Raw genomic sequence first — 26520 nt, 5'->3', positions numbered from 1 at the left:
ATTTGGCTTTAAATGAGGGTTGAACCCCTCACATAGCAGATCATCTGAAGAATTTGAAAGGAGTAAGAAGAAGGACTCATTTGGACCCGAGCTGAAGGTACAGTCTACCTTACATCTTCTGCCAGTGAAGGAAGGCCAAGAGTTCCATGAGAGAAGCACGATCCCTGCCCTAAACATTTCCCAGGGAACAGAGGGAGATACCGGACTCAGAACCAGTATGCAGCCAGCACGAAGTGTGCCGTGATAGGTTCTGCCAGCAAGCTTCCTAGGTGGGAAGTGCAGAAGATTATCTAAACAAAGGACAAGGCTGCTGCCTGCAAACACTCTCCTGAGCTTTGGGCTGTCCGCCTTGAAAGGACACGAGCCCTGTGAAGAAGCTAGGAGGAGTGCCACGCAAGCATCATCCAGCATTCAGCGTTTAAGGACATTTGTGAAAAATTCGAGTCCTTGAACCATATTCGGCTGCACTGTTGTCATGCCGCAGTCACCAGAGCCACCCAAGATGGCTCCACCAGCATTCCAGATCTGCCAAACAGCACAGAGACAAAGATTCTTGGCCCCGAGCCGCCGCATCAGACAGCCTTGCTTTCCAAACTGCCTGCGGCCTGGTACTTTAGTTTACTTTACTTTAAAATATTTGTAACGTGCAACTGGGTACCCAGAGGCTTAAGGGTGCAACAAACAAACTAACAATCTGGAGGGACTAGAATACACATTGAGTACAGTACCAGATTTTCGCAAGCAAGACAAAAAGCTATTGCAATATTTAAGTTTGAATGAGCATGGCAAGATGCCAACCATGATCCCATTAAATAAGCGAATTGCTAATCAAGCTTTGTATTTCATTATTATTGTGTCATAGTTTATAGAAACATTTCACAAACAAATCACGTACTCATAAAACACGTATTCATGAAAAATACAGGTAAAGATACAAACATGTATTGACAATTGACGAGCATTCACTTCCAGCTAACAGTAAGTTTCATAAATATACAGATTTCCCTAGACGAGCATGGAGAATAATCAAACAATTAATTAGAGCTATAATTAAGCCATTTTGAAACCCATTCATTAGTCTGTTCCCAAAGGAAACTGAGCTCAAATAGCATTTGCTCCCGATAGGGCAGGAGCCTTCCTGCAGATGGGATCCATGGGAAGGATTCCCAGCTACGGCATCCACAAGGCTCGCAGGAGGAGCCTTGCACCACGCTGCATTGCAGGGGATGCCGCACGGAGCTCTCGCCGCACTACAGTAGGTAGTCCCCTGCTGCCCTCTGTAGCTCATCCCCGTTCTGTGTCCTCAGTGCTCAGGCACCCATCGGCTGAATCTCAATACCGCACCCGGGGTCTGGATGCTTGACAAGATGGCCACCGGCCAATTTGTTGTCAGCGTTGCCTAGCAACGTCCTCTACTTCCCCCAGAAGGCCACCGGCAGGCAGAAGCCAGCCCTCAACAGGAAAACCCGAGAGAGAAAGGCCCCTTCCTGTTTGCCCCTGTTTGCAACGGTGAGCCGTGCCTTGCTGTCCTATTCCATTTTTGGACTTGCTGTAAGTAGAACTTTGTACGAAATTAGATGACCTTTGATTTCTCAAATTCACCACAAACTCAACGCATGTGCACTACTTTGCTTTGTCTAGCTGCCTACTCAATTAACTGCACCAACTAATCATGTATAATCTATACTGTTATTCACTGCTCACCCGTTAAATTACTGTTTGTTGGCCAAGCCTATGCAATTGAGTGTTCATCTTAATGCAACCTGTTATGAAGGATTACAATTTGTTTATATCAGCCATTATCCCACTATCATTATCACTAACATTGGATCTTAAAATAATACCATATAATGCATGACTGTAGTACACTAAAGTGTCCACACTGAACTAGCCTACAGTGCAGTTTTTTACCAGCCCATTGAGGCCTGATTGCACCAACTGACTTTGCCTATTGCTTATTAGTCCTTGGTTAAACCTATCTAGAATCAGCTCTATTATTGGCTAACGTGTGTTCTGACTGTTAATCTGACATCTGCTAAAGGTATCTTTAAATAACCGAATTGTCATCTGCCAAGAGTACACTGAAACAGCCTATCTTTTTATCAGCTATTCTGTTTTTATTAGACCATTTGTCAGTTACTAAAACGTGCTCTGGAATAGCCTAGCTGCTAGCTGTACCCTATATCTCCTATCCAGCATGTGTACCACGCTTCAGTACCTCAGCACACTGGGCACATTACTCATCCTGAATATCATCCTGCTCTATGCCAGAATGCTCCCCTTTAACTGCCTAGACTCCTCCAGCCGTACTAATTGTACTGTGACCAGCATTTTCAGGCGGCCCGACCGTCCCACTCTCCACATCAAGCATTCACTCATGCACATCCCCAATTGCCTCTCCAAACTCTTCAGACTTAGAACACGCACGCTACCAATGCTCATCACCACCTTTCCCACACATGCAACACGCAGAAACCTCAGACTAGGTACTCACACCACTGTTAGATTTAACACTCACCACCATGATCTGCACACCCCCAAGTCTAGCACTACGCTGCCATCTATAACAAAGCCAACTCTCAACCCTACCAAGCCACATAATTCTGCACCTAAAGCAGATAATCAGTCACGACTAACCACAAACAACCCAGCACCGCACTTCAGATGTGCCCTGCTCAATGTCCGCTCTCTTAAAGCCCATGCTCTTGAAATTAAAAACCTCATCTCAAGCCATGACTTAGATATTCTAGCCATCGCTGAAACATGGCTACACAATGCTTCTGGCCCAATGATAACCTTAGCCCTACCCGCAGGCTACTCTATTCTCAGACTGGATAGACCTTCTAAAATAGGAGTGGGGGTTAGCCCTTATCTTCAAAGATACCTTACATCTCAGGCTTATATCCCACCCTTGGGAGGGTAATGAAGATATTCTCTCAGCCAAACTGTGTCTCTCACCCAAAAACACCATTAATATTCATGTGATTTACCGACCCCCGGGACTTCTAGCTGACTTCCAAGGACACATCACACATTTGCTCAGTGAAAATATAAAAAAAACTACTAAAACACTACTCTTAGGCGGCCTCAACTTAGGATTCAAGGACCCCAACCATAAAGCCGCTATCTCATTCCCCAAGGAACTCACAGACTTGGGCTTTGCCCAGAAAGTCACAACCCCTACCCACTCCAAAGGCCAAACTCTGGACTGGGGGGTCGACCACAATTGTGACTCCACCATCACCTTCAACACTGTCTACCCTTGGACAGATCACAACTTTATACAATTTACCATCCCTACAGCCCCAAGTACTAAAACAATTACACATGCCCCAGCAGCTCTAGCAAGAAGCTCAAAAAAGTAACCGTGGATAGCATCCGACACTTTTTTGACATCCCGTGCCTTGCACCTTCTTCCTTGCATTACCCTAACATCCAGCAGATATATTTAAGGACACCCTTACGCAGTTAACACCATTGCCCCACTAGAAGATATGAAAGAAAACAAATCTTTCCACTCAAACTCTTGGTTCACAGAGTACCTCCAAACCCTATGCAAGAATAAACGCCAGGCGCTCAAAAATTGGCAGGCAAACCCCTGTGACACAGCTAAAGAAATGTTCATAAGAACAGGCAAAAAATACAAAGACGCCATTTTCAAGGCCAAATCTGAAGCGTATAATCACCGGATTTCCGGCGCCAACTCTCAATCCAAAGAACTCTTCACCATCTATAACGAACTCACAAATCCTCCTAGCGTCACTGATGAGAGTGTCAAAGATGAAACATGGTGTACTAGCATTCAACCTGCCATGCTCAAAAAAATAGACCTTCTACAAAATAAAAGTCTAAACCATTAAAATGCACTACTGAACCAGAACCAGCTCATTCAAACTCTGCCCATCAGCAAAACTATCAATTTCCCCAAATTCACATTTAAAGAAATCTCAGAATCAGAAGTTAAAGATATGCTCAAACACCTGAAGCCGTCGCAATGTAAGGGCGATGTATGCCTCCTAAGATCATCAAGGATTCTTCTGAGCCACTCGCTCCACTCCTGACAGCCTTCATCAACTCCTCCTTTAAAACAGGCATTGTCCCAGATAGCCTCAAAGAAGCTTGGGTGCGTCCCCTTTTAAAAAAGCCCACACTAGACCCATCACAACCTAATAACTACCGGCCTATAACAACCATCCCGTTTCTCCTAAAAATATTAGACGAGGCTGCTCACAGCCAGATCCAACTCTTCCTAAAAACTAACACCATACTAGGAAAAAGACAATCAGATTCCGCATGGAACTGAAACCGCCCTGCTGGATCTAAAAAATCAGATCACCCAAATCTTGGACAATGGCAAGCCCGCCCTCCTCCTCCTCCTAGACCTCTCTACTATGTTCGATCTTGTTGATCATAAAACTCTCACTGCACACCTCACGCAAGCAGCACACTTCTCCAAGAAAGGGGCTTACTGGAACACTTCCTTCCTAGAAGGAAGAGCAATGAAAGTCTTCTCAAACATAGCTAATGCACCATGTCTCATATATCCCAAATCACTAGAGAAGAATTTGACACCCCGATCACCATTGAGGAGATAGTTAAAGCCATCTCAGACCTCCCGAAAGGCAAGGCCCCGGGACCGGATGGTCTCACCCCAGAATTCTATCAAGAACATGTGGCCATATTAGCGCCAAAGCTACTCGAAGTTTGGGCTGAATCACTTTCCCAATCCACCCTGCCCCAATCCCTACGGGAGACACTCATAACTGTCCTCCCCAAGCCGGGTAAACCCTGCGACGAGTGCGGATCCTACAGGCCCTTGTCACTCATAAACACAGACACAAAAATATTTGCTAAGGTGATAGCAAGCAGATTCCCCCCAATTATGCCGTACCTCGTGCACGAAGACCAAAGCGGCTTCGTCCCTGTTCACTCAACTGCCCTTAATATCCAATGGCTCTTCAATGTAATGTCCAGGATCAATCCAAAAGCGGACACTGTCGCGGTCACACTGGATGCCCAGAAGGCATTCGACATGGTGTCTTGGAGGTACATGTGGGTGGTCCTCGAGAAAATAGGGGTCGGCCTGGGTATGATGTCCTACATTAAACTATTATACACAGATCCTGTTGTCAGAGTCATAGTCAACTCCCTGACGTCTTCACCCTTCAGGCTGCACAGGGGTACTCGCCAGGGCTGCCCCTTCTGCCCTATCCTATTCGCACTAGTCATTGAACCCATGGCTGATAATGTCAAAGCTCGCCACACCCGCAAGGGTATACATCTGCAGGGCACACCAGAAGTAATATCACTGCATGCGGACAATGTCTGATGTACTTTAGGGACCCATCTACGCATCTAGACCCCATTATCCGCGACATTACAAAAATAGGCACATTCTCGGGTTTCTCCATTAACTACTCCAAATCAGAGATATTCCTACTCACTGCAGCTACCCAGCAACCAGCATGCAGATTCCCTCTCCGTTGGTCCCCAGGTGGTATCAAATATCTTGGGGTTCAGGTGTCACTACCTAGATCCTCCCTATTGGCGGACAACTATACTGCTACAGCGCAGCTTATAGAATCAAAAATAGCAAGCTGGCGCAATCTCTCACTCTCTCTAGTGAGCAAACTCTCACTAATAAAAATGTTAGTGGTCCTAAACTCCTTTACATCTTTGCTAATGTCCCGATCTGGCCTGGGAAGCACTATTTTGAAAAGCTGCAATCCACATGCGGCCAATTTCTCTTTCACTCCGGCACTGTCAATAAGAAGTGGCAACATATGACCCTCCCCTGCGAGAGAGGGGGCTTCACGGCCCCGGATCTCACTCGATACTGGATTGCTGCACAAGCCCAGCATGCCACATACTGGTTCAAGTTTCCAACTGCACCTCCCCACATGAAACTTGAAAAACTAGCGGTCGAGGAAATTAATGTCATGTCCCTCATTCTCCATCGTACATACCGTGCAGATGCCCCATCTGACCCTGTGGCTACTACAATTATTGCATGGAATCGTTTACTGCACTCCCAGCCTGATCATCGTCCATACTACAAGTGGCTACCAATATGGCAATTCCTGGGTCTTGCCCCCACTCATGACAAAGTACTCGCCCGACACTGGCAGGGCCTGGAATACCAGGCACTGACAGACCTATACCCTGAAGGTCAATTCATTAACCCCCAGACATGGTGCACGGACCACTCGGGATCTGCACTAGAGCTGGCGCAATACTTCAGACTAAGAGCTGCGGTCTGTGACCTGTGGCCCTCCTACTGGGACGAACCTCCAGACTCTCCCGAGATCCATTACGGCGTGGAGATCACAGATGGTATGTGGAATAAAATGTGCTTACACCCGTGCAAGGTCTCCCTTAACTTTAGATTCCGCTGCATGCAATATAAACTCCTCAACCGACTATACTACACACCACACAAAGTGGCGAAATGTACACGCAATCAGACACACAGTTTCCCTAGATGCAGATCCGAAAATGCCGACCACATGCACATGTTGTGGTCCTGCAATGCACTGGGCGCGTTTTGGAGTGCAGTGACAGAGGCCCCAGAAATAGTTGAGACCACAGTGAGCCTAGATCTGCTAGCTATTCTATTTGGGATATGGGACTGAGATGATGTGAAGAAGATATCTACATTTTTTAATGTGAGTGCCATGGTGGCAAAAAAATGCATACTACAATGTTGGAAACGCCGCTCCCCCTCCCACGTTTGAGATGTGGTTAAGAACTCTCACATGGACACAAACACGCAAAGAGGAATATGTCAATTCCCTTCCAGCGCATTCCCGCCTGAAAAATGTGTGGACATACTTCTGCAGCTATCTCAACAACAGGAAGGACGAGGGGCCTGACGTTCCTCCATCGCCAGGCACACAGGACTAGCATTGATTCTGTACTCTGGGTAAGAAATTGGGCAGATAGCCCACCCCACTGAACATCTCTCAAATGCAGCGTAAGAGCAAATAATGTCATTGTAGCTGTGTGTGTACTGTGTTGTGTACCTGCCATTACTTCTTGCCAATAAAGAAAAGTTGGGAAAAAAAATAGCTAATGCAGCTCCCACCATCATTCACTGCGGTGTCCCACAGGGATCCTGCACTGCTCCTACGCTATACAATCTCTTTACAAAGCCCCTTTTTGATGAACTTGATGCACCTGGGATCGCTTACACAAACTATGCTGATGATACCCAGGTGCTCCTTCCCTTAATTGGATCATATAACCAAGATGCCACCTTAGGCAAATCTACTCCACCATCCAAGCATGGATGGCCACGAACGGCCTATGCCTTAACAGGGACAAGACTGAGATTCTGATTCATGGCCAACAAGCCACTCTAGCTAAACTAGACGGTCTTTATTCCAACTTTAACATTGACAATTGCATCATCCCTGTCCTATCCTCTGTTAAGACTTTAGGAGTCCACATTGATGCCACATTGCCAATGAACAAGCAAGTCAGCGCTATTGTCTCTGCCTTCGCATTAAGTACCAAACTTATTGACGCCATCAAACCCTTTCTAACTAAGGAAAACTGTCTCTCAATAGCCAGAGCCACCATATGGGCTAATCTCGACTACTGCAATATGCTTCAGCCGGCACCTCCAACAAAAACGTAAACAGACTTCAAATCACCCAAAATAACTCACTTTGAGCAGCCCTAAGCATTCCAAAAAGAGACCACATCTCACAGGCCAGGAAGTCTGCTCACTGGCTCCCAGTCAATGACTGCATCACATTCAAAATTCTCACAACCACACATAAAAGTATTAACTTCACAGCACCACCATATCTTTCAGCCACACTATCCAGATCCATCTCAACTAGGCCTACCAGAACATGCTACACCAACCAACTCACTGTACCGCGGATTAACAGAGCCAAAGCAGAAGGGATAGGCTTCCCGTATTTAGTCACAAAGATGTGGAATGCGCTCCACACCGCCCTAAGAGAAGAAACCTCTCTCTCTGCCTTTAGAAAAAACCTTAAAACTGCTCTGTTTAACTAACTCACCTCCCTCTCACTCCTCCCCGCTTCCAGGTAATCTACATGCTTTACTTTATGTTCTATGCAAGTGTACAATAATTATGCCTGTATGTTTAGGTATGTTTCTTCTATGCAACTAAGTTTGTATCACTCTCTGTAACAAGCGCCATGATGCCCCTGGGCTGCTGCGCACTTTACAAATATGATTAAATAAATAAATTATAAACAAACCGACCAAAGAATTATTGTCTAAGATCAAAGGTTTCAGGACAATATACAAGAACATTCTTTATAGGTTCCACAGACGTGCTAGAACAGCGTAGCAGAAAGACCCTTCTTTCCATGGGGATACCTCTAATGGATCCCCATCTCTGTAAAGTACACAACAAGTTGAAATACAAATGCATATAAATTTTACTGAATTTAGGATCCGTAAAGCACTTCAGGTAATTTTGCAGTATGGAATAATGGTGATTCATTTTCGCACATTTGCGTGAAGTTTATATTTCCCAAATCTGTCATGGTCTCTAGACCATTCCAATGCACTCATTCGTTGTGCATATTCAGGGTGTTTGAGAGGATGGTCTGGTGGTTGCTGCAAACTTCCTTCAACAAATTGTGAAAGCTCTGAATACATTGATTTAATGGAGGGCACAATTGATTCAAAACTGCTTTGTTTAAAACTACAAACACAAATGCTCTGGGGGATCTAATATTTGTGGAATAAATGTAGCTTCCTCCTCATTACATTCCCAGACCATGATTGAAGGCCCAGTACATGATGAATAACCATCATGGATAACGAGAGCGGAAGGCCCAGAAGTCTCTTTTACAGATGACCTTCCAATAAGTTCAATTGTTCATAATCCAAGGAGAGAAAAGTCTCCAGCCCATAAAGCATAGCAGGTAAAACCTTTCTGGTGTAGAATTTGATTAGTGGGATTAAGGTGTATTTACAGTATATCGACTTTATCTTTTTCATGAGTCAAATGGAGCCAGTTTGCATATAAGGCAGAGGTACAATTCCCTATCCTTGGCCCACTGTAGATGGGAAATCCCAAATATTTTAGAATGGAAACAATATACAAGCGAATTCCGTTAATACACCAATTGAATTTAAGCATTTTGAAAGGTTTCTCGGATATGAAGATGGCCGTTTTAGATAAATTTGTCTTCAGATGATTCATGCCATGAGGTAAATACAGGCCAGGAAAAGGGATGGATTATTTTTAGTCTGAGCTAATGCCTGTAGTAAATGTAGAATCATGCAATTAGACGAACACCCTTTTTTTAACTTAAAGCCCAATTGAAAAGGTATCAAACGGCCAATTGAATTTGTCCAATTTTTCAAGAATTGTTTGATGAGTCTGGCAGATCTTAATAGCTGCATGCCAAAATACCATGCACTACAGGGCACAAGATTTGATCAGAGGAAACAATGTTAATCTTTTTGACTAATTCCTTAACTGTACCAAATGTAGCCGAAGAATTATATGTTGCACTTTCCCAAAACAAGCTGGTCAATGTATTTCAAGACATGTTGCATCTACCTTTTCTGGGGTAGTAGTTTTTGAATTGTAGACAAGAAATGCAGAAAAGCCTCTAGTATAAATATATGCGTTATGTTTAAACAGCTGCTTAGAGCCACATAGGCAAGCTTGCATTTTTAACAGGATAAGTTACATGTAGATTTTAGAACATGTTTTTGCTTGCAGAACGTGTATAGCTTAAACTGCTTTTAAACTGAGGGTAGATGACACCTATAAAGCTAATATGATTTTATAGAACCTAGCTCTTACTAGCAGTATGTTTTGAAAACGCGTGAAATACATTGCAAACAAATGAGACGCTGTTGTGTTGTATCCTGAAACCAATGCTGAAATTGATTAGATATTGTGGATGGTTAAGATGTTTTTGTGGAAAGGTAGCAAATCATTGGTAAATTATTTCATGAAATATAGTGTGTTAGGACACATACATATTTATTAATTTATTGTTTAAAATGCAGACCTAACTTGGGAGCAGACCCAATCTGTACAGGGTGTGGGTGGCTAGGGTTTGGGCTAGCATTATTTATCAGTAGTGCAGTACTGTGAGTTGCCTAGGTCTGTGCATCCATCGGGATTAGTCCTTGGTCAGGACGCTTAGCTGAACCAATATATGTTTTAATAAATATTATAAACATAAACAATTAGTGATTTTCAAAAGCCTTTAATGTCATTTTTATCACCCCTGCCTCACAGAGCTATTCCTCCACCACCAGGGCAATGTCCAAGACTCACACTCTCCCCAGCACGGGCTGTGGTAGGAGTAGAGGTATGGAAAGCATATCTTTTGTAAGCGATATTCAATCAACACTACAGCTAAGTCAATGCCTAGTCTGGGATGCTGAGGAAAACCCTTATTGATGTATTTTTATGTCCAGTTCAGTACTCTGGATGACAACCCTTGTCTAACACCCCCCTCTTAGAATCCCCTGACCCCACTAAGCCCAGAAGTAGGTTTGTTTTGCAAATTTAAAAGGTTTATTTGGACAATTCAACAATATATATTTATCACACTTTATAATAAATTAATATCTGATAGTACACTTAGACATATGATGTTGATCAACAATGGGTAATCTGGCACTAGCCCACTTCTTTACAATCAATGAGGAGTTAGTATAGGATGGATAAAGTAGCAAAAATACCTTTATGGTTTCAAGGGAAAAGCAATGAGGAATAAAATACAGTACAGAAATACTTGATATGATTTTAGCAAAAGATAAGATAATCACTTTTCTCTGGCAGTTCACCTCCCTCCCCTAGGCAATGTAAGAAATGGAAGGAGATGGAAAGAGAAGCACACAGTTCTCAGGAATGCAATCAAATACAATACGAAATTCAGTTTCCCCCCAGCAAGCTTAGAGGAAACAGGTAGGAGTTTGAAACACAGGCCCAAAATGCTTTTTAAATGTGATGGCAATGGATGGGAAAATGTGCCAACTGATTTTAATTCCCTCTAGAGATTCAGGGTGAGTGGGAGATGCATGTTAGTATTAGTTCAGGCTCACTTTAGCAATGCTCTATGAGTTATTACCAAGCTGCAAACAGATTTTAACAAAAGAAAGAATGGAGCTGCTATTTTGACAAGTGGAGAAATTGGGCCAAAATCGCAAATCGCGGTAAATTTCGCGAGTGCGTAAATCGTGATTGCGGAAAAAGTATAAGGAGTAGGAAGTCGGACGGTTCCAGAGATACGGACGATTTAATAAAGGTAGATTTTCGGATTTAAAGTAAAACTCAAAATAACAGGTGACAGCTTGCAGCTGCAGAATTTACAGGTGACAGTTGTGCAGCTTTAGAAATGACATGATTTCTAGGAGGCTATTCTACTTAGTTTAAAATAGTTTGGATTAGATTATTTCAACTAAGAGATTGGGTTCTGCACAGTTCGGGCGGTACTCACAATATATTTTGGGCAGGAATGGGCCTCGCCACGGATCTGGTCAGGTTTTGGACTGGACTCCGGTTCTGGTCTCGGCACGTCACAGCGATCCGGATCTCTGGTTCTGCTCACAGCGGTCTGGTTTGTGGTTATCTCGGGTTCCGGATACAGCACTGCTTTCTGGATACTGCTACAGGTTCTTGCAAAAATTCTTGGCAAAAATTCAAACAGCTCGCCCGGCTGTTGAATAGTTTGGTTGGTTTTGAGGCCTGCTGAAGAGGATTCAGCTGATGGATTCAGGCCTCTCTGCTACAAATTCTGGAGTTAATTTCTGCTACAGGTTCTGGAGATTGATGGATTTGAAGTCTGGATCTCTGGATGTGAAGTCGTCGGTCAGCATGCTCCGCAGCAAATGGAATTGAATGTTCCTACCTGTCCCAGCAGTCTCTTTTTATGTGTTTTGAAAATGGGTGTGTGCCTGGGCCTAGTTAAGCCTGCCCCTCTCTACTTGTCATTGGCCCAATTCTCCCCTCTCCCATGATTGGGGGAAGGAAATGGATTGTCATCATGATGAGGTCTGTTTATGGGTCAGAGGATCCTCCCCTGGTCAATTTGCACACAAATCTATTTCTGACCCAAATACATATTTATCTATGTACCATTTTCCTAATATTATAGGTCCAGTTAACATATTTTCTGTAGCACCAAACCATCCGATCCCTGTCTTTGTACGATGTCGTGTCCACTGATGACAGAATTCTCCCCTTTTCATCCAGATAACAACCTCTAAACCTTTCCAGATTTTACACAAATGTGCACCAGGGATATGGGTTACAGATGATAAAGTGTCAGATTTAACATGCAGACATTTGGAGTAACAACCTTTTTTCCACTACTATCCCCAGGAACATACCACACGGTCCTAACACCTCTTAAAATGTGCACCAACAAATCACAAGAATAATGGTATTATTTATATAATTTTGACCAGTCCGCACTATGAGTTATCTATCTTTTTAAAATTATGCCCTGGTCAAAAAGGGGTGTGGCTTCCCACATCACAGGGTGGAATAACTGGCATATCCACTTCTCCCAAGCTCAGCTGGCTTGCAGAGGCACTGCCCCTCCCAGTTTCCCCTAAGAGGAAGCCACTTTACGACCCCCCAATATAACATTTGCCTGAGCCCAGGACAGTGCTTTGTTCAACCTCCTGCAGACTGCAGGTCCCCTCCCTTAATTCAATCAGAGAGGTGTCAACTCCTTTTGGCAAGGGGCAGCAGGATGCAGCTAGGCCTGGGAAGAGTGGCTGAGCAGGTTTCAACTCCTGTCGGGGGTAGCTCTCAGGCAGAATCCAGTTTCATTAAGCCAGGTTTCAGCTAAATGTCACTATTTGTTCCCAGTTTAAATCAAACTTACAATTTTGTACATATACATTAAATAATTACTTCCTTCAAGTCATTTCAGAATATAGTTTTACATTGTATCCACCTCTTAGCAAGTCTTTCCTTGGCCTGGTTTTGTTTCATTTGTTCAGTTTTACACAAAAGTCTGGTGGTTTTAAAACGCCGGCTTTCTGATAGTGGTGAGTACCGGTATTTCAACCATTTTTGGGATTAACAAAATGAATTCCCCACAGTTCTGAATTGCTTTTTGGCAATCAGTATTGCCATTCCCAATGGTTTCAGGCTACTGTGTGTGTAGCCCAATGGTGGTTTTAGGCAGTGCCCTCCTGTGCTCACAACATAGGCAAAAATGGGTGGCAGCCTATTCTTCATGTTTTCCCTGTGCACTCTCTGGGGAGTTCTGGCCATCATGATGTTTTCCATGCCAGTACTGCACAGTTTTATGGTTGGGCTTGGATGCATGGGTAAAAACATCCCACAACCTGTCACTGTGCTTCAGTAAAGAGAGCAGGCAACAACCCTCTGCAGTGAGCTGCTACTCTGTCATCCGCACAGGATGGATTTGCTAATGTCACATATATTTTATTGCTCAAACTTTCCAGTAATCCTTTGTGTGTGTTTATTAAAGACATGCAACATATATAACATATCAATACACAGTACTTTCAAATAGATGCCCCACACATTATGCACATGTTCAAATGCTTCTAAGAAGATTCTCAGTAATCAACACTCAAGGAATGCCCTTACAATCTCAACTATAGTGTAAATCATTTAATTATGAGAAAGAAGTGATAAAGACACATTACTACCATTATTGTTACTACACATAACACACTTAATATGCAAACATTTTTTAATGAATACACAGCTATCATTGTTTTTTGCCTCTATGTCTATTCAAGACCCATCAATAATTTCAGAAGCATAATCGCCATTAAAATAGCAACTCGCTACCGCAATCAATCTTGCTAGGCAAACTCGTAGATTGACTTGCCCCCTAAATACCCATTGCAATATTAAAGATGGGTAAAACCGGTTCTCATACTCATTACTATGCCCACAAGGTAGGGAGATGCGAGTTGCAGTCAGGACGCCTGGATGCCTGTGGTCTGCACAATCGAAGAAGAAAATCCCAAGGAAATATCAGCTGGAAAGACCCACCATGGTCCCTTATATTAAAAGCACAATAAATAGGAACAATGCTTCAAAAAGAATGTGTCAATTGACACTGACCATGGTACCAACAATAAAGAATAAGGCTTGTCCATTGGTGGAGAGCTGATCAACATGAGCAGAGATACTTCCCATAAAGCTCAGTCACAAATAGTAGTTAATCTCAAAAGCAAAAATAATAAGCCCGTCTGGGACTGATAGAGCCAAAAATCCAATTTCAGAGGCTTCAACTATCAGGCATAAAAAGGAGGGTGTGCATGAGGGGCGGCATATTTCCCAAAAGGCAGCACTTTGAATTGCTCCAAGGGACATGGAAAAGGTGGTCTTGGGCTTGTCACTTCGATTGACTGGTACTTGCCAATAACCTTTAGTTAGGTAAGTGGTTAAAAGATATACGGCATCCCCAAATCTGTCAATCAAATCCTCTATCCTGAACATGGAATAGCTGTCATACTGTGACGCTTCATTAAGCTTCCTAAAAATCAATCCAGTACCTACAAGAATGATCTGGTTTTGCAACAAATGCAAAAGGAGAAGACCATAGACTTTGTGACGGTTCAATAATGTCTGCTTTTATCATAGCCTCTTTTTCTTCCTGGATAATTTGCTTTCTTCTCTCAGGGATTCTGTGGGGTTTCTGGTGGTCTACTTGTCCAGCTGGAGTATGTATGTAATGATATACTCCTTTTACTCTTCCTGGTTCAGTTCTAAACACATCAGGGAATTGCTGTAAAAGATCAAATAGATGTTGATTATGATTCTTAGATAACCCAGTAGAAATTAACTGATTAGCATCACTTTCTTCAGATAATAAACTTGTTAATATGACTGAAGCATCTTTCAATGGGTCTTCCTTCCATTCTTAAGTACGCAGATGTGGTATATTTGAGTTTCAATTTTCAGATGGGCTGAGGGGCTTTATAATTATAGGGTCCCATTTGTTGTAAGATTTCATAGGGTCCATGCCATCTAGAAAGCATCTTATTTTCAGATGATGGAAGTAGAACCAATACTTTTTGGCCTACTGAAAAAGATCTCCTTACAGCCTTCTATTATAGCATTTTTCTGATGTTCCTGAGCCTGGGCCATATAAGTTTGTACTATATACCGTACTGCTTTCATATGTTCTTTTAGTCTTTGGGCAGTCTGTGATCATGGAATAGTAGACCTCGCCCTTTCTTCCCAGGTCTACCGTAACATGTCCAATACATCTCTGGGTTCTCTTCCATACAACAGCTCAAAGGGAGAAACTCCCGTTGATGACTGACGAGTTTTACGAATAGCTAGAAATCATGGTATCATAATGTCCCACTTTTTCCCCTCTGCAACTACTGATTTCTTTAAGATGTATTTCGGAGTTTGGTTAAATATTTCTACTAATCCATCGGTTTGGGGATGGTAAATGGAGGTTTGCGGAGTTTGAATCTGAAGAATATCTTTTACTTTGGCCATGAGATTACTCATAAAAGTAGACTCTTGATCTATCAGAATTTCATTTGCGAATCCAGTTTGGGAAAAAAATTAAGTAAATGTTGTAAGACCTGCTGTGAAATGTATTTCTCTAGGGGAAAGGCTTCAGGGTAATTGTCACGAAGTCCAGAATCCAAGGCGCAGGAGCGACGTAGTACCAACCACCCCCACTTTGGTCGTGGAGCCCGCAAGTCAGAGCTTACACGGGCTTCCTGGACCAGAGCAGGGAAGGAGGGTTAGGGTCTCGATGGTTGGATAGGTAGGGGGAAATTAGGTAAACCGGATTGAGGGTGAGGTAGAGGTTATGGGTGGGAATGGGGTACTTTGCAGGGAAAGATTGGTTGCTGCGCACTTTTGTTCTGGTGTCCTCAGCCCTTACTAACTACTTGTACATAAGCACCAATTTGCACATAAGAACATTCTTACACTGCCTATCTCTAAGTCATCAGATCAGTACAGGAGTTAGCATGCAACTTAGCTCTGGTCTTCTGTGCCTTGTCCATGAAGAGCAGTCACGTCCTTGGCACGTCTGGAGGGTTGTTTTCAAAAGGCCAAGCTAAAAGAAATTAACAAGCATTAAAACATGCCCTCTGTCATAGTCTGCATTCACCTCATGCAGCCTCACTCACACTGACACACTCTGAAATGCCCCTGCAGACCCCTGCAAATGTGACAAAATGCACAAACGGTCTTCCTGCAGACCCTCGTGAACAATATGTGCTTTAAACTGTGGTAGGATCTCCGGTGCTGTGTTTTCGCCTCACGGGTCTGCTATGGTCTCCAAGAGGCGGAAACACTCCAAATGACAAATCACCCGTGCACAGGTTAATTTATTCCCAAAGAATGCCGCCGGCGGATCGAGCGCCGAAGTTAAGCCACTTCGCATTTCGTAGCGGTGCTGGGGCTCTGGGGTGGCAAGCTGACGCCCCCTGCACCTCCCCCTCGATCCCCTTGGGCCCTTAGCAAGAAGGAATACTTATCTCATGTGGGCGAGGGGCCGGGCTGCTGCTCGGGTGGGGCTGGGCCCCTCGCGTGTAGTTTTGCTGGAGCTCCGGTCCAAAAGTCTTGTCGGCATGGAGTCTCAAGCGCAAGCCCCGTGCTCGGGGCTCTGCGCATGCGCGATGGGGCGGCCGCGCCCTTCCTGGTCCCTGATTGGCCCAAAACGTCCCTGGGCATGCTGGGGATTGTAGTCCTTTGGCGCCGGCTGCTGGGAAACGCAGTCTTTAGTCTCTTTCTCCTGCACATGGGGCAAAGCAGCCTTTTGTATGGTTGCATCTTTGTTTGTCTCTCCCCACCAGTGCCCACAACAGTACCCACAACACCCCTGCGCCTAGCCTGTCCTTGTCTCTGCCTACCTGAGTCCCTGACAGTAATGGGTTGAATAGTCTAATATGACTAATATATAGTTATTACCTAGCGTTGATGTTTCTAAAGGACCCACTATGTCCATCCCAATTCTAGAAAAGGGAACATCAATAATAGGTAAAGGTTGTAAAGGAGCGGGAGGGGTATTCGAGTTCTAGTTTTCTGACACAAGGCACATGTGTTTACAAAATTATTTATATCAGTATGAATTCCTGACCAATAGAATCTATTTTCAATTTGAGCTTGTGTTTTTGCTGTTTCTAGATGTCCCCCTGTTAAATGAGCATGAGCCATTTCCAATATAATATTTTTCTGACTTTTGAAATCACAATTTGAGTTCTAGGCGTACCAGAAGAATGTACATCACCTCTATATAGTAATCCGGTTTTCAGAAAAATAAAATGTCCATTCTTTCGCCTCCCTTCTTCCTCACCTGTTTCCTGATTAAGGGTTTCTGCTAGTTACGGATCATTACATTGTGCAAAAGTTAAGTCAAAGATCCCTTCTTAGCTTTCTATACTGTATTTTGCCACCGGGTAAATGTCTGCTTCCCCAAAAACATGTTTCTCTTCCAGTTTGAACACTATTCTTTACCTCTTTTGGTTTTGGAAACATAGCCTTCTCCAATATTCCTTGGGCAATCCACCAAACTGCTTTCATTCCATATGCTTTCTTTCAATTATTTTGCAACAATATTTTAATACGTCTAGGCCATAGAGTCAGGCTAGACACGACTTAGAGGCAAGGTGGGTGTAAGTATCCTTAGGAGGAATAAGACATCTGTGGGGGTGAAGGCCCTACCTCCCCGTTCAATTAACTCCCCTCTACTACTATATATGTTGAAACCTATTGATTGCTCAGTAGCTATAGTGAGAGTGGAGGCTCTTTTGCTAAGTTTCTCAAATTTAAGGGTTCCCCAATTTGTGTCAATTGGTTCCAATTCCAATGCTGACTACATATGTGAGGGGTCAGAAATGTGAAGTTGACAACTTTGTGAAGGTTATTCCAAAGATGCCATTTTATTAACTCAAAAGGTTGGATAAACACCTCACTTTCCCTACCCTTATGAGGATTTCTCTGCCTAAAAGAAACAAAAGGAAACACTCTAAAAAAGCTCTCTGTCCCTCACACTTATACATACAGTAACTCAACAAGGTAATGCATGACAGTTCAAATGAAACACAATATGATAACAGTCTCTCTGTATAATTTGGGTGAATTTCCCTTCCATAGATTCAAGCAGGATTCTCTTCCACAGTTCCAAAGGAAACAAGGAAATCCTGTTTTGTAATAAAGTTGCAACACAGTTATTTGTGACTCCAACTTGACAATAAAAAATATCGTACACTATAGAATTAATCAACAAAGATGATTTCTCGTCCACTTGTAATAGTAAGACTCAAAACAATCTTCTTTGCATAAACCAAGAATATTTCCTTAGTTAATCAGTATTAACATAAATAATCTTTGTTAGACTGCTTCTGCAAAAACATATTAGTTCTGAAGGTATAGGACACTCCTACAGCGTTTTTATACAGGTCTTGCTTCAGCAATAAAGGTTTGTCAGGATAATTTGCAATTATTTCAAAATATATCAACAGCTCTAAATCTAATTCTTCAACAAATACTTGTTTTCACAATGAAGATTTGTCGGGATGATTTGTTGACACCACTTCTCAGCACTTCATTAACTTTCACCTGGTTTACTTCCATGCCAGGCCCATGACTTCAATCACACATTGTTTGCTTCCATGCCAGGCCTACTACTTCAAAGTTCCCTATTTGGGTATACTGCCCTGCCCAAACCGTAATTTACAAATGTGCTCTAGTACCTTGAAGCATCTCGTGTGCTAGATGGAATTACCAATAATGATCGCAGACCCAAATAACCGGACAGACTCAAAGAATATGGCAAAGTACTACTTTATTATCAGCTCAGAATAAAGTAGGGAAATCTGGCGAACAATGAACTGTAGTCCACACACTCACACTTCAACTTTGATTACACAAATGCTTTATACCTCCATATATGATATGATATGATTGGTTATTTATAAGCGCTTAATACCCAGAGGTTTCTAAGCGCGGACACGGGGTTCGAACCTTTGTTGCTCTGTGTCGTCTTGCTACCAAGGCAAGCACGTTGCCGCTGAGCTATCCTCCCGAGACAATACGCCATCTATGATGTCATTCTACGTGGCAAACTGTAAAGTAGTAGTTATATTATTGGATGCCTCTTAATTGGTTTCCATGCCTTGAACCACCTCTAAATATATATAATACAGATTATAGCAGAAAAACAGCGGCGGATTGACCTGTGCAACACTGTATAGCATGTTGCTACAGAGACCCTCTGATTGGCCGGCATTCTCTCTCAACTTTGGACTTTCTTCTCGTTAGCAGCACATAGGAAAAATGATACTCAGGTGCAAAGAGCAATGTCAGACTACAAGCCACTTTCCCAAATAGTCCATCATATCTCATCGGTCAGACTCCAAGCCAAGGCTTCTTCTTTAAACCTGACATTAAAGCCAGTTCTCTGTTCTGGGATTTTTAAGGGAGTGTAGGTACACCATTATCTTCGTCTGGAGCTTAATGAATAGCCCTGGTTTTCGACTTCTGAATCACATGTGAGGAGATCATGATTTGGTCCATTTCAACCTTTTATTTAACGCTATTTGATTTAGTTAAGCTGGGTGTCATTGCTCTTCTTGGCCTCTGGAGACTTGCTCACTCCACCTTGCATATGCTATTTGTATCTTTATTTGTCCAATACTTGGCGATTGCTGGTGTTTTCTTCTTTGCTTAATCTATGAGAAATATGTCTTATGTACATTGCTTATCCTCTTGACTCCCTTTGTGCTTTGCAATTATTCCTTGATGTGGCATCCTCGATGCCAGGCCAATAGACTCCTCTTTGTTCCTCACACAAAACTGTTTTTCCAGCATCTCCTGACTCTGCAGCCCTGGTATGTCTCTGTGGTAGCTTGATTGGTTTCAACACGAGTCCAACGTCCATCCTTCCATCATGTTTTCTTCTGCAGGAATCTTCTATATGTCTCAACTACCTTGCGTTTCTGCTTATATACATTCACTAAATCTCTTCTCACTTATTTCTTTGGTTCATTTGATTTCTTTGTACTCGATTACATGTTTCTCTTGTTACTCAAGTTACACTTTTTTCTTTAAGTATTGGCATATCATTTTCAGTGCATCTTCATGCCTTTCCTTCATGATGTCACTCTGCCCTCGTCCAATTTCACTTATACCTCTTCGATGTCCAATGGTGTGTGCAGACATCCTTCCACCATTTCAGTATGTGGGCAAATTCAATACGGTTGTCTGAGTGCATATTGTCTCTCATACACTCGATGCGGTATTGTGATGATACCTGGTGTCCCACATAAGGCTCTTCTCCTACTATCCCAGTATGATGGGGGCCAGGGGGCGGGAGCTAGTGATGACGTGTCCACCTGCTACTCTACACAAACAACAAGTGCCTCTGTGGTTAAGAGCAGCTTACACCACATACTTCTTTCTTTAGAACATCTGATTTTAAGCAATTCTTCAGGGAAGCCAAGATTCACATAGGTGCTCTTTAGTACACTTTTGCGATGTTCAAAACCTTTGTAAATTATGCTCCTCTCCTTCTGAATAACCTTTACAAGAAGGGCAGCCTTCTTGCCACTTTTGTTTCCCCAATTCTTCATTAAGCAAACACTGACAATAATATGTTTTTGTTCCGTTTCTTCCTTGTTTTTGGCAATGTGAGTTTACACCAGCTTTTGTTCTATACTTCTTTAAATATTGGCAATAAGCTTTAAAAACAGTGAGACTTTCATTTGCTCCCTCCTGACTTTGGCAATGTTTGTTGGTTTTAAATTGCCTTGCTGTTACTCTCTTTTGGCTTGGGAACTGGTAGTTTACATTAAGTCCTAGAAGTATTGCCCCATCTTGTTGCTGGGTTTGAAATAAACTTGCATGCATAAAGTCACAGTCAGTTGTTTTTTTTTAAAATAAAATGTGGTTTTCTCTGTTTTCTGCCAGTTCGGTATTCAAACTTGCACCGAGCACGCGAGCGGTCACGGACCACTCTGGTGTCACACTCACTTGGTGAACTCACTGGGTAAGACATGCGTGTCCGTTTACCTCGCTGCTAACAGGTCCTTCACTTCAGCTGCTCCTTGAGATCTGGCAATCTGTTTCAGTTTGCCGCTGCCCGCGCCACATGCACACAGAACTTCCTTTGCTCTCGAGCCTCTCCAGTGCATGCCTGTGACCGGATAAAGCCTTGTGGGGAGGAAAGCGTTCAAACTTTTGCTTCCTGCTGCGCAGCCTCTGCAAGACAGGCCTCCAGGGGGCAAGCTTCCCTCTGATATGCTTCCCGCTGCCTGACCTCCCCAATTAAGGCTGCAGGAGGCGAAGACCCTCTCAGGACCGGCTACTGCTTGCCACTCGACAGTGGTCCCAGTGTCTTCTCTCTCCAGTCGCTGTTTCTGCTTCAACATGGAGAGTTCACAACTCCTCCACCTACGACTGCTGTTCTGCTCCTGTTCTCACTAATGGCCTTTTAAGCCTCCCAGGCTCCCTCAGGTGTGGGTCATTCCTACTAATGAGGTGCACCTTTCAGCTTTGCTCCTCTTCAGCCCTCTTCTTCGTCCCAATACTTTGGGGATTATGGGACTTGAAGTCCCTAATTCAAAAATCTGTTATTATATCTTATTCAGTTTTGGAATAGGCCATAAGATGTTTGGGGTCTTGGGTGAAGTTGAACAAGGGGTTTTGCCATTCCCCCCCTGACCTGCTCCTCATCTCATGTGATCCTCCTGCAGAACACCCATCTCCCCAGGGTTGGGATCAGAAAGTGTCTGCCTTTCCCTGGCCACATGAGAAGGGTCCCAGGCCAGGTTTTTTGGGGAAATCATCACTGATTCATCACAAATGCAACACAGTTGTCATCAGCAGCAAAAGGCTCTTCTCTGTGTACCACCCTGCTATTCATTGTATTTACAGGACATCTTTCCAGGTCTAGGAGATTTCTAATATTTTCACCTCTCTTTTGGGCATAGCCTTTTCTAGTTGACCTATCGCATCTCGGATTTCTGACTAATTACTTGACCTTCCCCATGTGTCTGTCTCACTAACAACCTCATTTAAAAGTGCTTGCTTTCCCATGAATTGACATGCTTTGCCTATGGAAATGGCATAGGTTTGTGAAAAATTGTTTTAAACATAAGATGAATAGGGACCTACTCCTATACCTTTGTGTCTTTTATAACATTCATTGATGCCAAGATTCCAGATTACTGAAATGCCCAAGGCATTTATAATATGTTTATATCTGTGTTCCCTCATTGCTTTGGTAAGCTGCTCAGTTGTCAACCAAAATGTACCCTCTTTGGCTAAGAAATCTGGATGGTATGATTGAAAGTATGAACTACATATTACTGCATAATGATTGTAATTGAAGAAGCACATTAAATGCAGATTTCTATATGCTAAATCTAGATTGTCTGTTGCACGTGCTTGCCAGGATTCACCCCACCATGTCACGTTAAGAGGGACTGATTCTTCCCATGTTTCCTCTATCATTATGGCAAATTACTTGTTTTTTATCATCCACTACAGAATGTGTGAACCACACACACTGGCCATTTGCAAGTGATGGGGAAAAATATGAATATCCATCTCTTCCCCCTCTTCCTCTGATGGGAGTTTTGGTAAGTATGGTAATTATGTTATGTTGTTGTGACTCATACTGTGCACCACTACTATGTTTTGTGGTCTCCAGACACTCTGGCGGATCCGAAAAGGAAGGAAGGGGGGGAGGCTTAGTTAGTGGGATTGAGAGGCAAAAACACAAGAGAGCTTCGATCTGCTGTTGGTAGGTTCAGATCAGAAAAAGCTGTCATTGTCTGTCGGTTTGATTTAATTGGTGGTAGTTTTGTGGTGGTTTTGTGTATGGGTGTGTATGTGGAGAATTGTGTGTGGCTGGCTTGGTTTATTATTCAGTGTTGCATGGTGTGTGCAGTTTAAAGTGGTTTTGTGTTTTGTTGCGGCAGAGGTATGCTCTAAGTGCAACACATTGGCTACCCCCAAAATTCATCTAAGTACAACACATTGGCAAGCTTCACAATCCTACTAATTGCGACACACAGGCTACCTTCACAATTCTTCTGAGTGCAACACATTGGGTACCTTCACAATTCATCTAAGTGCAACACGTTGGTTACCTTCACAATTCTTCTAAGTGTGACACATAGGCTACCTTTACACATTTTTCAAAGTGCGACACATTGGCGACCTTCACAATTCTTCTAAGTGCAACACATTGGATACCTTCACAATTCTTCTAAGTGCGACAAATTGGTTACTGTGAGAAACCAAAGGGTGTCTCACTAGCTAGACCCCAGGGATCTCTTGCTCAGGTGGCAGGGGCACAGCCATCGCCTTTGGATCCAGAACCTGGGGGTGGACAAGTGTGGGAGGATCACCTGGGTGAGGGGACCTCTGGGAGTGTGGGTGAGACATCCGATGGCAAGACGCAGTATTTCCCTCTTCACAACACACCCCTACCCAACACTTCCTCCACCTTTATAGGTTGTTGTAAGTCTTGCCCCATTGCCCCTCCCCAATTCCAACAGGTACCAACATCAAAGGGAGCCATAGGAGAACAAACACAACACCCCATATCTCACAACTCCCACAATTCTTACCACTATCCTAGAAATCCCATTTACCAAATCACTGGGACGAGGAAGAGGTGAGAGGGAGCTATGGAGATCACCCATCGAAACCAATGATAATTTGAGCTGGAGAGACCCTGGAAGTTCTGGAGGAAGAAAGACTGCCTAACTGCTTGGCCTCTGAGTACAGGGGAGGCTGCAGTGTGGAGAGGGTGTTCAAACTCCAGTGAGCCAAACCAGAGGCAGCGGGGTGTTACATGGCAGTGCCGACACCAGATTGCCTCCCCTTGGCAAAACAGGAAGTTCCAGGCTTTTGAGAGACATGTGGCGTGACCCTGACCTCAACAAGTTATCCTCTCTACCTCCTGTAGCTCCCAAAACCCTGGAATGCTGTATAGGGGTGCTGACGAAGGGGGAGCAAAATAAGAAAAGTGCATTATGAGACATGAAGTCCAACAACTTTAAAACTTTGCGGATCAAGATGGGTCAAAGCCTGACTGAGGGAGACTCGTGTGAGAAACTTTAAGGAGGGGTCTGAGCCTGACTGCGGGTGACCCCTGAGAGGACTGAGCAAAAGAGAACAGTGCCTCCAACATTAGCATTTGAAAAAAACAGCTGCAGCTGTGGTATCGTTCTTGGCTCCCAAATCAAGGATACAAACAAAGAAACCAACACTGCCGGTGAGTTGAAGTAAGCAAGTGATGAATAATAGCGATACAGTATAAGAGAGTGGTCGTGCATAGCGATAGTGCCCAGTAGAAAGTCTCTGTTGAGCGAGTTCTGATGTGAGCCTAAAGGATATGAACTGTGTTTGGTTTCAAGGCAAGAGAAGCCTAAGGAAAGTGAATCACGTTGAGTTGCAAAGTGAGAGGTCCAAGCCCAACTGAGGAAGACCTGTGATGAACTGTGAGTGATTGAGGGGTCTGAGCCCGGCAGGGGGAGACCGGTAGCGAACTTTGAGAAAGTTGAAGTGGTCCTGCGGAGGTCTGTAGTAAAAGCCTCACACATTCGAAAGTCTTCGACATCAGTAAACCATCCAAGCCCGACTGAGGGAGACCAAAAGTGTGATAAGCTAGGGGAAGGGAACCCCTAATGAATGTGAATTAAGCTTTGGGAAAGGAATCCCTGCAAGTGCTGTAATTGTGAGGTCCGAGCCTGGCTGAGGATGATCTGCATTGAATCAGGTACTTGGTGTTTGAGAGGTCCGAGCCCGGATGAGGGATACCTTTGTTTGAGAACCTGAGCCAGAGTATGTCATCCTGTCCACGGGGGCTGCCTTACTCTGTGCTGTCTGACTTGGGGAGGAGAGCTGAGTCAGCCATCTTGATCTTTTGTTAAAACACTGATTTTCCTCTACATACACCTTTTTCCATGCACCCATTTATTATAACAGCGCAAGGGCAGGACATAGGTTTATTTGGTATAGGCCACTTTATTTTGACAGACATGACTAGGACAGTGTTATTTATGGTAGAGCATGCTCCCATCTTCAGACTTAGGGCCAGATAGCAGTTCTATCCAATCTTTGTTGTTCAATAAACACCCTTGAACCTTGCATGTCTTGTGTCTGTCTTCACTTGTGATTCCATGCCTCCCCTTATACTACCTTCATAATTCTTCTAAGTACAATACATTGACTTCCCCCAAAATTCTTTTAAGTGTGACACATTGGCTAGTTTCACAGTCCTTCTTAGTGCGACACATTGGCTACCTTCACAATTCTTCTAAGTGAAACGTATTTGCTACCTTCACAATTCTACTTAGGTCAACCCATTGGCTATCTTTGGAGAACAGCAAGGATAGTGGCTATGCTTTGAATCTGCGCTGAATTTAATCTGTGGCGATGGGCTAGATGTGTGCCTGAGTTCAGAACAGTGGCTATCCTCTGGATATGCACCTGACTGTGGGTGTGCCTTGCACCCTACCGAACTTCCAGCATCTAACCCATGTTATTTATATTACATTACATTAAATAGGAAAATGGCGCTGTCTCTTATCTGAAGGTTGCTACAGACAGCTTAGAGGCTTAGCTTGGGCCCCTGGAGTGAACAGGGAAAACAGTACATGGGAGCTGCCCTTTTCCTCTGGCCCTTTGCAAGCTGCCCGGACAAGGCTACCCTGGGAGGGCCTGTGAAGAGGGAAATTCAGGTTACATGTCCAGGGGGCTCTGGCCTATCACAGCACAGTGTGGCGGGAAGGGACAGGGGGATGATGGGCCGCACTGCGAGGGGCATGGAGCTGGAACTGCAAGATTTTAAAAGTTCCCAGATGCAGGGGATGAAGCCTTAGCTCAGAGTTGGTGCCTTGAAGGACAGAAGGCAAAAAGGATGTTTTCAGGAGAGCGGCAAGCTAATAAGCCTTTCCAGTGTCCCTGAAACACCTCTGGCCATGTGTGCATGGGGCTGTGGCCTATCAGAGCATGGAGTGGAAGGGAGGAGGGACGCACTGTGAGGGGCACGGAGCAGGAATTGCATGTTTTTAAAATTCCGAGGTGCAGGGAATGAAGCCTTAGTGCAGAGTTGGTGCTAATGAGGTTGTCCATGAAATAACAGAAAATAAAATACCTTATTAGAAATGACTGAATTGTTTTGGGTTGAAAAACTAAAAATACTTTTGGGTTTTTGCCTGTTTTTTTAATAATGCAGGGGGAGATCACTCGCACACCTCCCACTTCCTCCTAATAATAAGGCTCTCGATTGTCCCTGAAACACTTCTGGTCACGTGAGCGGGGGACTCCGACCTAAAAGAGAATGGTGTGGGCAGGCATGGGCATGGAGGAGGAGACACACTGTGAGGGACACAGAGCTGGAACTGTGAGATTTTAAGACCGAAGGAAAAAATAATGTTTTCAGGAGAGCCACGAGCAAATAAGGCCGTCCAGTTTCCCTGAAAAACCTATGGTCATGTGTTCAAGGGGCTTCATCCTATCACATCATGGTGTGGGCTGGCAGGAAGGAGGGGAGGGGGCACACACTGTGAGGGACT

The 26520-nt window shown here is 43.8% G+C and overlaps 1 long non-coding RNA gene across 1 annotated transcript in view; it reads left to right on the top strand.

Annotated features, from left to right (window-relative positions):
• Nucleotides 1-1242: 1242 nt before the first annotated feature.
• Nucleotides 1243-26520, top strand: part of LOC138498672 (uncharacterized) — a 319106-nt gene continuing 293828 nt past the window's right edge. Inside the window, exons 1-2 of the long non-coding RNA XR_011278823.1 lie at nucleotides 1243-1551; nucleotides 22478-22569. This is a non-coding gene — a long non-coding RNA (uncharacterized lncRNA). The remainder of the gene's footprint in view (nucleotides 1552-22477; nucleotides 22570-26520) is intronic.

Source organism: Ambystoma mexicanum, chromosome 5q, assembly GCF_040938575.1.
Source record: "Ambystoma mexicanum isolate Mex_15411 chromosome 5q, UKY_AmexF1_1, whole genome shotgun sequence".
NCBI classification, from domain to species: Eukaryota; Metazoa; Chordata; class Amphibia; order Caudata; family Ambystomatidae; genus Ambystoma; species Ambystoma mexicanum.
Note: the sequence above shows the minus strand (reverse complement) of the source record. Positions and strands in the feature narration are given on the sequence as shown.